The sequence below is a fragment of the Pseudophryne corroboree genome, chromosome 2 (assembly GCF_028390025.1).
Source record: "Pseudophryne corroboree isolate aPseCor3 chromosome 2, aPseCor3.hap2, whole genome shotgun sequence".
NCBI classification, from domain to species: domain Eukaryota; kingdom Metazoa; phylum Chordata; class Amphibia; order Anura; family Myobatrachidae; genus Pseudophryne; species Pseudophryne corroboree.
Genome location: NC_086445.1, coordinates 812,496,671 through 812,511,674, shown reverse-complemented (window position 1 = coordinate 812,511,674; position 15,004 = coordinate 812,496,671). Strand labels below are relative to the sequence as shown.

The 15,004-nt window shown below is 47.4% G+C and overlaps 1 long non-coding RNA gene across 3 annotated transcripts in view; it reads left to right on the top strand.

Annotated features, from left to right (window-relative positions):
- Window positions 1-15,004, top strand: part of LOC135051279 (uncharacterized) — a 63,002-nt gene that overhangs the window by 39,314 nt on the left and 8,684 nt on the right. Inside the window, exons 2-3 of one of the 3 annotated variants that reach the window (XR_010242158.1) lie at window positions 9,699-9,870; window positions 10,943-11,006. This is a non-coding gene — a long non-coding RNA (uncharacterized LOC135051279). The remainder of the gene's footprint in view (window positions 1-9,698; window positions 9,871-10,942; window positions 11,007-15,004) is intronic. The other 2 variants (XR_010242157.1, XR_010242156.1) reach the window with 2 other exon arrangements.

Here is a 15,004-nt window from a genome sequence, read left to right as displayed (position 1 = left end):
GGAGGGAGTTGGGGCTAGTGACGGAGGATGTATGAGCAAGTGTGTGAAGGGATTATGGCCTCGGAATGAATGCTGGGCCTGATTCTGATGTGGTGGGTATTGCATAGCTGCAAGGAACCAGCTGTATAATACCGTACAACAAATATACTAATGCTGCAGGAGGCATCTGTAGGAAAAAACGCCTCCTGTCAGCGGGTGGTATTCATGTGACCGCCGGTCAGGTGACCAACAGTCACATGACCTCCTCCACCAGCCCGACGGGTCACTATCCCGACGGTCGGCATGCCGACCAACAGGGACTATTTCCACTCGTGGGTGTCCACGACACCCATAGAGTGGGACTAGAACCCGCGGCGAGCGCAGCGAGCCCGCATGGGGCTTGCTGCACTCGCCCCTCCCCGCCGGGATCCCGGCGTCGGTATGCTGCCGGAATCCCGGCGTCGGTAAGCTGACCGGCGGTCAGGAGACCGGCGGTCAGCAGTACTACACCCCTGTCAGCATCTGCAATTTGAGTTTACGTCCAAAGATGCAGCTCAAGATCATATCACAATCGCGGCCATCAATCACTATGGTCGCAGCTTTCAGCAGAAGCTTACTCAGACTGGCCATCGGAAGTCTGCACCTGAATACACAGAAACTGTAAATCGTCAAGCCTATAAAATGGGGGTCAACATGCCTGCATTTCATAGAATGGACCAGGTCGCTGCCCTTGCTCTGCCCCATCATGCTGCGGCTAAGGGAGGACTGCAAGCTATTATGTAGGACCTATTCTGCAAATGCGCAGTTAACCAAGCAACAGATTTGTACGTAAACCATTGGGTTTGCAATGCAAATCTGAATCAGGCCCACTATGCACCCCTACTGTTGCTATGCCACCATAAATTGGTGGTGCAATACTGGAGGGTTTACAGGTACTTGATGACCTGTCGTGTAGCTGGGTGAGGTGACGGGTCTTCTTAAAGTTATAAAGACAAAGCTTCAGTCTGCTCCCCTCGCACCACCCAAAGACTATTGCTTTCGTAAAATAAATGTAATAACTCTTGCCTGATCCTAAAAATACAAAAGACAATTCTAATCCAAAAAGCGCTTTGCTCCACTTTCAATGAATTGAAAATCCTCTTTGGAGCATTAAACGTATACTTGGATTACTTGTGGAGGAGAAAGAAAGTGCTTTGGAAGAAAACGTCTGAAAATTGAGAGACTATTAAGCCCTCTTGGAATATTGGCCCTCATTCCGAGTTGTTCGCTCGGTATTTTTCATCGCATCGCAATGAAAATCCGCTTAGTACGCATGCGCAATGTTCGCACTGCGACTGCGCCAAGTAACTTTGCTATGTAGAAAGTAATTTTACTCACGGCTTTTTCATCGCTCCGGCGAACGTAATGTGATTGACAGGAAATGGGTGTTACTGGGCGGAAACACGGCGTTTCAGGGGCGTGTGGCTGAAAACGCTACCGTTTCCGGAAAAAACGCAGGAGTGGCCGGAGAAACGGTGGGAGTGCCTGGGCGAACGCTGGGTGTGTTTGTGACGTCAAACAGGAACGACAAGCACTGAACTGATCGCACAGGCAGAGTAAGTCTGGAGCTACTCTGAAACTGCTAAGTAGTTAGTAATCGCAATATTGCGAATACATCGGTCGCAATTTTAAGAAGCTAAGATTCACTCCCAGTAGGCGGCGGCTTAGCGTGTGTAACTCTGCTAAATTCGCCTTGCGACCGATCAACTCGGAATGAGGGCCATTGAACGTATGTTCTCTATTCTCAACACTTCTTGTGAGTGTAATACCATGTGAGGGGTGTGAAACCTGAACATAACCTGTGCACAATACATTGAACTCTGGCAATTTAAGTTTAAACATACTACATGTTGAATAGTGGGAGAAAAAATAGGATTTTAATACCTACTGGTAAATCCTTTTCTCTTAGTCCGTAGAGGATGCTGGGGACTCCAAAAGGACCATGGGGTATAGACGGGATCCGCAGGAGACATGGGCACACTATAAGACTTTGAATGGGTGTGAACTGGCTCCTCCCTCTATGCCCGTCCTCTAGACCTCAGTTATAGGAACCTGTGCCAGACGGAGATACGCCAATATCAGGCACAGGATTTTGATAACACTAAGGTAGAGATACATACCAGCTCACACAACCCAACACCGATCACACATGGCCTTTAACTAAACCCAGTTCACAGTGTGACCCCAAACCGATCAGCACCCGTCTGACCCTATCACATACCTTTGTGCTCACCACAGCACTCACCTATATACCCATTACTGCAGCTAGAATCCGCACTGGGACGGGCGCCCAGCATCCACTACGGACTCAGATAAAAGGACTTTACGATACGGTATTACAAACTCCTATTTTCTCCTTCGTCCCTTGTGGATGCTGGGGACTCAACAAGGACCATGGGGTTTATACCAAGCTCACAAACCGGGCAGGAGAATGCGGATGACTTCAGCACGCACCGCTTGAGCACACATGAGGTCTCTCTCAGCAGGGTATCCAACTTGTAGCACTTTGCCCAACGAGTTTGACCCCGACCCAGTAGCTGCTCGGGAAAGCTGTAATGCCGAGACGCCTCGGGCAGCGCCAAGACTGAGCCCACCTTCCTAGTCGAATGGCGCTTCACGCATATCGGTAACGGCAATCCAGCCGTAGAATGAGCTGCTGCATCGTAATACCGATCCCAGCGTGCAATAGTCTGCTTAGAGCAGGAGCGCCACCATGTTGGCCGCATCCAGACACCAGCGCCACTGTTTTCCCCACCCGAGCCGTTCTGGCTACTCACACTTTCAAAGCCCTGACCACATAGCGTACTTAGCAATGCACCGAGCTTCAGTAGCCACCGGGACCCACAATAGGTTGGTTCATGTGAAACGAAGCAGAACCACCTTTTGTAGAAATTGTTAACGAGTTCTCAACCTCGCTCTATCCTCATGGACAATCAGATAGGGGCTATTGTGAGCACCAAAGCCGCCAATTTGGACCCGCCATTTGGATGCCAAGGCCAATAGCATGACCCCTTTCCAAGTGAGCCAATTCACACCATCTTTTGTAACAGGTATCAACCCACTGTGCCGTCAAGGAAACTGTAACACCACGATAACGGTCCCACCGGTGCCACTGGGGGCACACAGTAGGTTGGATGTGTAGTACGCTCTTCACGACAGACTGTACTTCTGGTTCCCTTTGAAAGAAAATTGATAAGGCCGAAACCTGCACTTTAATGGAGCCTAACTTCAGGCCCGCATCCACACCTGCTTGCAATAAGTGGAGAAAACGCCCCAGCTGAAATTCTTCTGTAGACCAAAACACCCACGGCGTCACTAGTACGTCCACTGCTATTGCTTGAGGGTCCCTTGACCTGGAACAATATGTCTGAAGCGTCTTGTTGAGGCGAGACGCCATCATGTCTATTTGAGGAAGTCCCCAACGACTTGTCACTTCTGCAAAGACCTCTTGATGAAGACTCCACTCTCCTCGATGGAGATCGTGTCTGCTGAGGAAGTCTGCTTCCCAGTTGTCCACTCCTGGAATGAAGACTGCTGACAGAGCGCTTGCATGTTTTTCCACCCAGCGAAGAATCTTGGTGGCAGAACAAAGAGCCGCTCTGCTATTTGTTCTGCCCTGGCGGTTTATGTGCGTCACGGCTCTGATGTTGTCCAACTGAATCAGGATGGGTAGGCTGCGAAGAAGCTGTTCTGCCTGCCGCAGGCCGTTGTAGATGGCCCTTAACTCCAGCACGTTTATGTGCAGACAAGCTTCCTGGCTTGACCATTTTCCCTGGAAATTCTGTCCCTGTGTGACTGCTCCCCAACCTCGGAGACTCACGTCCGTGGTCACCAGAATCCAATCTTGGATGCCGAACCTGCGACCCTCTAGAAGATGAGAACTTTGGAGCCACCACAGGAGAGAAACCCTGGCCCCGGGGGACAAACTTATCTTCCGATGCATCTGCAGATGGGACCATGACCGCTTGTCCAGCAGGTCCCACTTAAACGTTCTTGCATGGAACCTGCCAAACGGAATGGCCTCGTAAGCCGCCACCATTTTCCCCAGCACTCGAGTGCAGTGATGAATCGACACTCTTGGCGGTTTCAGAAGTTCCTTGACCATGTTCTGGATTTCCTGAGCTTTTTCCAACAGGAGAAAGATCCTGTGCAGTTCGGTGTCCAGAATCATACCCAAAAACGACAGCCGAGTTGTCGGAATCAACTGCGACTTTGGTAAATTTAGGAGCCAGCCATGCTGTTGCAGCACCTGCAGGGAGAGCGCAACGTTTTTTAGTAATAGCTCCTGCGATCTCACCTTTATCAGGAGATCGTCCAAGTACGGGATAATTGTGACCCTTTGCTTGCGCAGGAGCACCATCATTTCCGCCATCACCTTGGTGAAAATCCTCGGGCCGTGGAAAGACCAAACGACAACATCTGAAATTGGTAGTGACAATCCTGAACAGCGAACCTCAGATACGCCTGATGAGGAGGATATATGGGGACATGTAGGTAAGCATCCTTTATGTCAACTGACACCATAAAATCCCCCCCCCCCCCCCCTCCAGACTGGAGATTACCGCTCGGAGAGATTCCATCTTGAATTTGAAACTTTTCAAATACACATTGAGGGATTTTAAGTTCAGAATCGGCCTGACCGAGACATCCGGCTTTGGGACCACAAACAGGCTTGAATAAAACCCTTCTCCCCGTTGTGACGGGGGTACCTCGACAATGACTCGCTGCTGACACAGCTTTTGTATTGCCGTACACACGAGTCGAAAAATTGGTGTGGGGGCATGTCTTGAAACTCCAGCTTGTATCCTTGGGTCACAATTTCCAGCACCCAAGGATCCAGGCCCGAGAAAACCCAGACCTGACTGAAGAGCTGAAGACGCGCTCCCACCGGTGCGGACTCCCGCAGGGGAGCCCCAGCGTCATGCGGTGGATTTGGCAGAAGCCGGGGAGGACTTCTGCTCCTGGGAGCCTGCCATAGCTGGTGATCTTTTTCCTCTTCCCTTACCTCTTGCCGCAAGGAAGGATGATCCACGTCCTTTCCGGAATTTCTGCGACCAAAAGGACTGCATCTGATATGGGGGCGTTTTCTTTTGCTGTGGAGGAACAAAAGACAGAAAAGAGGACTTACCCGCGGTAGCTGTAGAAACCAGGTCCGCGAGGCATTCACCAAACAAAACTCCACCCTTATAGGGCAGAGCCTCCATAGCCTTCTTAGAATCAGCACCACCAGTCCACTGATGAGTCCACAACACCCTTCTAGCCGAGACTGCCATGGCATTGGCCCTTTATCCCAAAAGGCCAATATCTCTAGCCGTCTCCTTTAGATAGACTGCAGCGTCCCTGATATGACCCAGAGTCAAAAGCATGCTATCCCTATCCATGGTGTCTATTTCCGATGACAAGTTATCTGCCCACTTTTCAATCGCGTTACTCACCCACGCCGAAGCCACAGCCGGTCTGAGCAGCGTACCTGTCGTGACATAAATAGATTTCAAGGTAGCCTCCTACCTACGATCAGCAGGATCCTTAAGGGTCGCCATTTCAGGAGACGGTAGCGCCACTTTCTTGGACAATCGCGCCAGAGCTTTGTCTACCGTGGGTGTTGTCTCCCACCCAACCCTATCCTGAGAAGGAAACGGGTATGCCATAGCAATTCTCCTGGGAATGTGCCACCTCTTGTCTGGCATTTCCCAGGCTTTTTCAAAAAGGGCATTCAGTTCATGAGAGGGAGGAAACGTTACCTCCGGTTTCTTCCCCTTATACATACAGACCCTTGTCTCAGGGACAGCGGGGTCTTCCGTGATTTGTAACACGTACTTTATCGCCACAATCATGCATAGAATACTCCTAGCCACCTTAGGATGCAACTTTGCATCATTATAGTCGACACTGGAATCGGAATCCGTGTCGGTATCTGTGTCAGCTATCTGGGTAAATGAACATTTTTGGGACCCCGAGGGGGCCTGAGTGAGTGGTACCACGTCTCCCATGGATTGTCTCCATGCTTGGTTCTAGGACTCAGATTTGTCTAACCTCTTATGCAACAAAGCCACACTGTTATTCAACACACTCCACATCTCAACCCAATCAGTAGTCGGCGGTGCCGACAGAGTCACTCCTTCATTCTGTTCAGCTCTCACACTAACCTCCTCCTGGGAAGAGCATTCAGTTTCTGCCATGTCGACACACACGTACCGACACCCCCAAACACACTGGGCTAAAGGGGACAGACCCACAGTAAGGCCTTTCAGAGAGACAGAGAAGGAGTTTGCCAGCTCACACCCAGTGCCCCACCGGTCTGAAAAAAGCACAATGCCCCAGACCTATAAGCGCTTGTTTATATAAACAACCAACACCAATTTTATTTTTAGCACCCTGTTACTTGTGACAGCAGTGAAGGGACAGGAGCAGTGTCTCTGCAGCAAGCTGTGGAGAGAAAATGGCGCTGGTCAGAGCTGAAGGACGAAGCCCCGCCCCCTACATGGCGCGCTTCAGTCCCGCTTTAATTTTCACTGGCGGGGTCTCCTAACAGTGCCTATTCACTGATACACTGTGCCAGTACCTTAAAATGAGGTTTATATTGCTGCCCAGGGTGCCCCCCCTGCACCCTGCACCCATGTAGTGCCTGTGTGTGCGGGAGCAATGGCGCGCAGTGCGACCGCTGCGCAGTACCTCAGGAAGACTGAACTCTTCTGCCGCCTTCAGACGTCTTCTTTGATTCGGTTACTCACCTGTCTTCAATCTTCTGGCTCTGTGAGGGGGACGACGGCACGGCGCAGGGAACGAGCAGCTAGGAGACCCAAGTGATCAGACCCTCTGGAGCTAATGCTGTCCAGTAGCCTAAGAAGCAGAGCCTATCAACTCCCAGAAGTAGGTCTGCTTCTCTCTCCTCAGTCCCACGAAACAGTGAGCCTGTTGTCAGCAGTGCTCCCTGAAAATAATAAACCTAACAAAGTCTTTTTAGAGAAACTCAGTAGAGCTCCCCTAGAGTGTGACCAGTCTCCTCTGGGCACAGAATCCAACTGAGGTCTGGAGGAGGGGCATAGAGGGAGGAGCCATTTCACACCCATTCAAAGTCTTATAGGCCCTCATTCCGAGTTGTTCGCTCGTTGCCGATTTTCTCTATATTGCGATTAGTCGCTTACTGCGCATGCGCAATGTTCGCAGAGCGCATGCGCTTAGTTATTCTACTCAACAGTTAGGTATTTTACTCACGGCATTACAAGGATTTTTCTTCGTTCTGGTGATCGGAGTGTGATTGACAGGAAGTGGGTGTTTCTGGGCGGAAACTGGCCGTTTTATGGGTGTGTGTGAAAAAACGCTGCCGTTTCTAGGAAAACCGCGAGAGTGGCTGGAGAAACGGGGGAGTGTCTGGGCGAACGCTGGGTGTGTTTGTGGCATCAAACCAGGAACGAAACTGACTGAACTGATCGCAGTGGCAGAGTAAGTGTCGAGCTACTCAGAAACTGCTAAGAAATTTCTATTCGCAATTTTGAGAATCTTTCGTTCACAATTCTGCTAAGCTACGATTCACTCCCAGTAGGTGGCGGCTTAGCGTGTGCAATGCTGCTAAAAGCAGCTAGCGAGCGAACAACTCGGAATGAGGGCCTTAGTGTGCCCATGTCTCCTGTGGATCCCGTCTATACCCCATGGTCCTTTTGGAGTCCCCAGCAACCTCTAGGAGGAAGGAGAAATTCCCATTTAATTGGAAAGACAAACAAAACTCAGCGCTGTCTCCTGGATGATTTTCTTGCCCGGTCCTGGCTGGCAAGGCTGCAGTTCATGTGCACTGATATCTGATGCATCACGCTGTCCTAGCTCCACGGTTGTCCATCAGAAAATGCAGGGCATCTAGAACCAGGGTTTTTTGAAATGTTAGATTTTAAAGGGAAAAAAAATGTCACAATCAACCAGCACCAGAGGGATGTAGTTAAAATGCTGCCGGACATGATCCCGACAGTTGAAATCCCGAACAACGGCATAACCACTGGTGGGAGGTTAGGTTTAAGCTAGAAGGGGGGTTAGGGTGCAGGGACGGGAAGGTTATGGTTAGGTACCGGGGAGGGGAGTTAGGGTTAGGCACTTGAAAGGGGAGGCTGGCACCAAGCGGGGGGGGGTTAGGATTAAGCAGAGGGGAAGGGAGGGTTAGAATTAGGCACCCACAAGGGAGGGTTAGGGTAGGGGGCAGTGGAGGCTTAGGGTACTTTTGGAGGGGCTGACCGCCGGCATCCCATCCATCGAGATATCGTACTGAATGCGCACCAGAGACTCTTTTGTGATTGTATGTTTGTGTCCATTATCTAATGTAATTATTAATCATTTATTTAAAGGCCTGTATACCTACCAATACATAAAGGGTGCAGTTCACAGTGGTGCAAGTATGGTGTTACAGGCCAGTAAGGCGTATCATTAAGAAATTGGCAGCCGGAACGCAGTCCCATCCACCACCTTGCAATCGCTGTTTATATAGCAACACTAGGCGCTGTGCTCAGTGGGTACGTGGAAGCTAGCTCAGCCTTCAGGCTGGGCTGCTGGGAGCACAGCGTCACAGCAGGAAGAAAGAGCCTGCTGCGTCCTCCTGCAGCGCCTGCCTGGATTCTCCGTCTACCGGCGCATGAAGTCTAGCGATGAGAGGCCAGAGGGAAGGGGGGGGGGATGCAGGCTGAGAGAGCAGAGTGAAGGGAAGGGCACAGTCAGACAGACATTGGGGCAGATGTATCAACCTGGAGAAGGCATAAGGAAGTGATAAACCAGTGATAAGGTGCAAGGTGATAAATGCACCAGCCAATCAGGTCCAATATGCAAAGTAACAGGAGCTGACTGGCTGGTGCATTTATCACCTTGCACTTATCGCTGGTTTATCACTTCCTTATGCCTTATCCAGGTTGATACATCTGCCCCACAGAGTAGAAGGAGGGTGTGCACAGGCTGAGAGACACAGAATTAAAGGGGACTGGCTGAGAGACAGTGAAGAGGGGGTTAAGCTAAGAGACGCTGAGAGAATGGGGGGCAGGCTGAGTGACACAGAATTAAAGGGGCACATATTTAAAGGGAGCAGACTGAGAGATGCAGGGGGGAGATGACAGTGTGCCTGAGAGACACTGGGAGGGAGATGATGATGTGGCTGGGAGACAGCAGGGAGAAGGTGATGGTGTGCCTGGGAGACACACGGGTGAAGATAATGGTGTGGCTGAGAGGTGCAGGGGTGAAGATAATGGTGTAGCTGAGAGATGCAGGGGGTAGAATGATCGAGTGGGAAGAGTCCCTGTTGGTCAGCATGCCAACCATCGGGATTGTGTGGGGTTGGTAGGGGGGGGGGGGGGGGGCGGGATGTAGGGGGAGGTATCCACCGGTCACATACAGTAACTACATCCCATTCACTAGTAATATGTTCTGACAGAGTCCTCCATTATAACTCTAGGATGGATGTATGTTTCAAAAAAGTCATGTTTAGTTTCAAAATACAGTGTTTTAATAAGTAGCTTGCATGACCATTGTATAATAATATGCTGTCAAATGATAGTGAACATACAATATCATCAATATCTTGATCCTTATGATGATACAAAATTAAAACCGGTTGATGATCTAAATTTTACAAAGCTGCATATTAGTTTTACATTTAAATATTGTAATGTGCTGTGGTTTCTAAGGATTCCATCTCCTCTCTCTCTCCCCAGACCCTTAAGAAGTTGTACTTGGGGCCAATCCACAGGTGTTGGCAATACAGACATAACACATGCTGCTATAGGCATTCAACCTGATGGCTAGAGTGATATGACTGTCTGCTTCTTTTATCTGTTTTCAAGGTTTCCAGCATGATCCTCCTGGATTAATTAGTAGCGTGGCAATGTGAGTACATGACTTCATATTGTATTATTTTCCCGTTGTCTGGTAGAGTGAACAATTTAATGATTGTGTGTGCTCCCTGCTGAGTTTATGATACAAAGGCATATAAAAATACTCAACGCATGGCCCCAGCTGACATTAAACTTTCACAGCCAGGAATGTGCTTATCAGTCAGTTATAAAAATAAACCTGTTACAGATGCAGTAAAGTCTTCTGAGCAAAAACACTGTTGGAGATTATAACCTGGACACTGCGAACTGCCAATGTCAATCTTGTTCCCATTAGTGATGATTACGGAAACATAAGGCAATCAGAAGGTTGGCTGTTGTTTTATCATTGAAACTATATAAACCAGGCCTTTAGAGAGAATAGGGATTAAGGAGAATGAAGGCAACTAACAAGACTCATTACACTTCTGTTTAGTTATTTCCCAGTTACTGTAAGATTTGCTAAGTAAAGCCGCATACACACAGGATGACTTGTGCTATGTGCTAAGCGATCTAGGTTAGCTAAGCGATCTAGGTTAGCTAAGTGACCTAGGTTAACACAGATCGCTCAGCACATATCGCTATGCACACAGCAATGTGCACTGAGCGATCTGTGCTAACCGGTGTTCTTTATGCACATGCTAGGTGATCTAACTAGATCTAGCCTGCATGTGCTAAAGATCTGAGTGGGCGATGGCGAGACCGCGCATGGCCATCAATATGGGGTGTACACACGGACCGATATGTGCTTAATTTCTAAGCGTTCTGTCTAGATCGCTTAGAAATTAAGCACATATCGCTTCGTGTGTACACCCCATATTGATGGCCATGCGCGAAAATAGGCAAAAATGTTCCCGTGTGTATGCCCCCTTAGTTAAAGGATTTAAACATATTTTAAAGGATAATGCCTTTAAATGTAATTTTGGGTGGTGTTCAATGAGTTGACCAAGAAACTTCAGTCCTGTACCTGTGCAGTGTATGTGTACTACTGTATTTATGGTATAGTTAGATAAAGTAGACACCAGCAGAATCAGCATATGAAGTGGGTCACGCAGAGAGACTTAACCAAGGTTTCACATTTATTTTAGTGTGCAAATGTACAGCTGTACTCATGGTAACAATGACAAGTGAAGCAGAACATACAGCAGACAGGTCGGTCATGTATGTAGAATAATTCAGGGTCTTTCCAGTGGCAAGATGGTGCTGTTAAAGGGCCTTATAGTACAACAGCGCACTCCATTACCAACATGTTCCTTCACTGTACCAGTAACACACCATTCCTTTTCCTGTTGCTGTAATCCACTAACCAGTACAACGTCTTCATTTCCGTATTTCCTGTTAACTGTACAAGCAGTGGGCAGGATGGAACAAGATTAAAAAAAATGCAGCGAAACCTCCGTAAATGCAGTTTTTCTGAGGTTTGGCTGCTTTACTGCATATGCACCAAGCCCCAGAATGCGATTGATTCCGGGGTTTGGATGCGGTGGACAACGCTATCTTTAGATGATGTTTCCCTATAGAAGCCTATGGAATTCTACTGCATTTCTCCACTGAGAGAGATCAAATTTATTATAATTATTCTGATTAGCAGTGTTTAGTACTTAGAGCAGGCCTGGCCAACCTGTGGCTCTCCAGCTATTGTTAAACTAGACATCCCAGCATGCCCTGCCAAACTTTTAGCATTCTCCTATAGCAAAACTGCGACAGGGCATACTGGGACTTGTAGTTTTGTAGTTGGAGAGCCACAGGTTGGCCAGGCTTGACTAAGAGGGTGCACCTGCATTTTCCATTTTTTGACCAAGCACCTGGATGCGTTCAAGGCCCAGAAAATCCACTTTCCTAGACTTGTGGGCAGGTGTATTGTCATGATGGAGAAAGGCACTACGAGTGCAAATTCTTGGATGACACCTGGAAAAGGCTTCCAGTACTTGTGACAGGCTTGGTTGGCGTAACATTCCCCAGTGACGGTGTATTGCTGCACAAGTGGTATGGAAGCTACATGACCAGTCTTGGCCACATAAACAGCCACCATCTGCTTTGCCATATTGCGCGCACGTCAGAACTTCTGTGGTGGCACACCTCCAACTGGGGTCCTCTGGGCCGACTGTTTGGTCTCGAAGTCTAAACTGTAGATCCAGGATTCATAGCCACTGATGATCTCTCAGAGTTCGAGTGACCACCATCAATCCTGGCCAGCATGTTGTGGCACCAAGTCACTCGAGCCTCCTTCTACTCTCGAATCAACTGATGGGGCACCCAGCATGTAGAAACCTTGCTCAGGCCAAGCTTTTTGTGGAGTATCAAATAGACAAATCCCCAAGAGATGCCTATCTCCTTCTCTTACTGGGCCATGATCACCCTGGTGTCCACCTCAACTATGGCCCGCTTGGCAGCAATGTTGTTCTTGGTGATGGCAATGGCAAGGGACCGTCTCCCACGCCAAAATTCTGCAAACCTTTCAAATACACTTCCTACACAAAAGCAGCTTGCAGTTGGTAAAAACCCTCCTGCTGTCCCAGTCCACTCTTGTAGTCGTAAAAGATCATGGCTCTCCATAATTAGTTTGTGACAGAAGTAAACATGCTGACTTCGTCAGTGTGCTGCTTATATACGGTTCTGTGCCTTGATATGTCACAAGAACTTTAGTCAGAGATCACAGGTCACAACCAGACAGTCTGATTGTGTCTACTCTACCAATGCACTGCACATCCGGAAACTTATTGCACACCCCTTGTACTGTATATGGTCTGCAGTAACGTGTCAGACTGCATGTGACAGAAAATACAAAGCTCTGCAATACTTCAAATTTAGATTGGCCATTGTGTCTTGCAAACCTCTCAGTCTGACATTTCCTTGAGGATGCTCCTGAGAATTGAATTGGCTCTTTGCCAGTATACTGTCAACATCTCATTTGTCTCTAGCTTACCAGTAAGCCATTTAAGTTTATGTTATGTCATTCTTTCTAATTCATTTCAAATTCAAATTGTATGGTCTTTATGAACTTTTGTTTAATGAATGAAAACACATGATCACACTATTGGCTGCACTTCTTTTTACAGTTAACTACATCTGAATTCTAATAGTTTACTCTTAAGTTGTGTTTCTGTTAGGAATTGTTATTTATTTATTTTTTTAAATATTTTATTGGACATTCACAAAAAATATATAAGCATACATCACAGTATACAACAACTTAATGTGATATCAGCGGATCAACATGGCAGAATATAAAAATATGCATCAATGGTCAGGCAAAGGAAGAAACGAGTTACAAACTATGTCAGTTTCACAATTCCTAGAATCCCCCATTCTAGGAATTGTGAAACTGACATAGTTTGTAACTCGTTTCTTCCTTTGCCTGACCATTGATGCATATTTTTATATTCTGCCATGTTGATCCGCTGACCTAGGATAAGCAATTCAAGATTGTACCAAGTGGTATGTTTTACAGCCTGTCGAAGGGGAACCTTGATAGTATCATCGAGCATCTGTACATAAGGGAGCCAAATATCAAAGAATTTATCAATTTTACATTCTTTATCAATAGACATCTCAAGCCACTCCATATGAAATAGATAAAATAATCTTGGCAATAACAAAGCTAGGGACAATGAATCAGTAGCTATCCATTGTGACAGGATAGTCTTTTTGCCTGCAGCTGCTATTCTGGTCAACAGCTTGCGCTGGCCAAGGGGCATCCCAGGCGTTGAAGATCGACAGTGGACGTCCCAAATAGCCCACTCAGGGGTGGCCACCACATCGATATGCAGTGTATGTTTAACATAGTTTTGTACTAAATCCCAGAACTTGAGGACTTCAGGAGCTCCATAAACAGTGATATATATCTGCCTCAGGCGCTCCGCATTTAAAACATTTGGAGTCAGAAGCCGTACCCATTTGGAAACGTAACTTCGGTGTGATATAGGAGCGATGTAATATTTGGTAGTTCATTTCAGCATATGATGCTGACGAGAGAGTTTTGTTGATTTTGTTAAATGCTGTGAGCATATCAGATGTGGTGATAGTTGGGAAGTCCACCGCCCATTTAGTCAATCCTGATTGTGTAGTTTCCCAGTCTATAATTCTTTTGAGAAATGTGTAAAGAAAGGCCGTAGAATAGTGAACCTTAGGTGTGGCTTGTAGAACTACATCTAAATTGTTAGTTTTGTCTTGTACTGTCATTGTGGCTAATGATTTGTGAAGATAGCTACGAATCTGAAAATACACAAATAGTGGGATTGGAAGTTGTGGAAACCTCTCGCAAAGAGTAGAATATGTGCACATCTGGTAGGTGTCTCGGTCAATCAACTGGTACAGTAATCTAATGTCTTGATTTGCCAGAGCAAACAACGTGTTATGTATAGTCGTCCTGCGAAAATCCGGGTTGTGTGATAAGGGGAGAAAGGTGGTGTTATGGCTGGAGACGCCCATCCTAGAACGTGCTTGTCTCCAAGCCGTGCATGTTGACATTAGTACAATGTTACTTTGTATCTGAGGTGGAAAGAGGACGGACGTGTGTGTAGTAAGCCAACGAGTGGGGTGTCAGGACAAAAGGCCTGTTCCAAGCCGGTGTTAGCGAAAACCTCCGTCCCATATATCCAATCGACTGCGTAACGATAATTTGCAGCCAGCATATAACTTCTGATGCAGGGTAAGTTGACACCGCCCAACTTTTGCGATTGCCACAGCTTAAATAGCGAGATTCTAGGTTTTTTATGTGCCCAGATAAATTCACTAAAGGCCCTGTTAAGAGTTTTCAGGTCTGCCTCGGAAATCAGTAAAGGTAACATTTGAATAGGGTATAGTAATCTCGGGAAGGTGATCCTTTTAATCAATTGACATCTGTCTAAATAAGAGAGGGGTGAGTGCTTCCATTTCTGAAAGTCGTCTAGGATACGTGCAATGACTCGTGGGAAGTTGTATCTATATAAGTCAGCTGGGTAAATAGGTATTTTAAGGCCTAGGTATGTGATCGTCTGTTTTGCCCATTGAAAAGGGAATTGGTCATCCCAGTCGTGAGTTGCACCGGGATGGAGGGCTAGAGCTTCAGTTTTAGATTTATTGATCTTGAAACCAGAAATCGATTCAAAAACCGTCAGCAGAGACAATAAGCTAGGAAATGCATCTTTGGGATTCGAGAAGTATAGCAG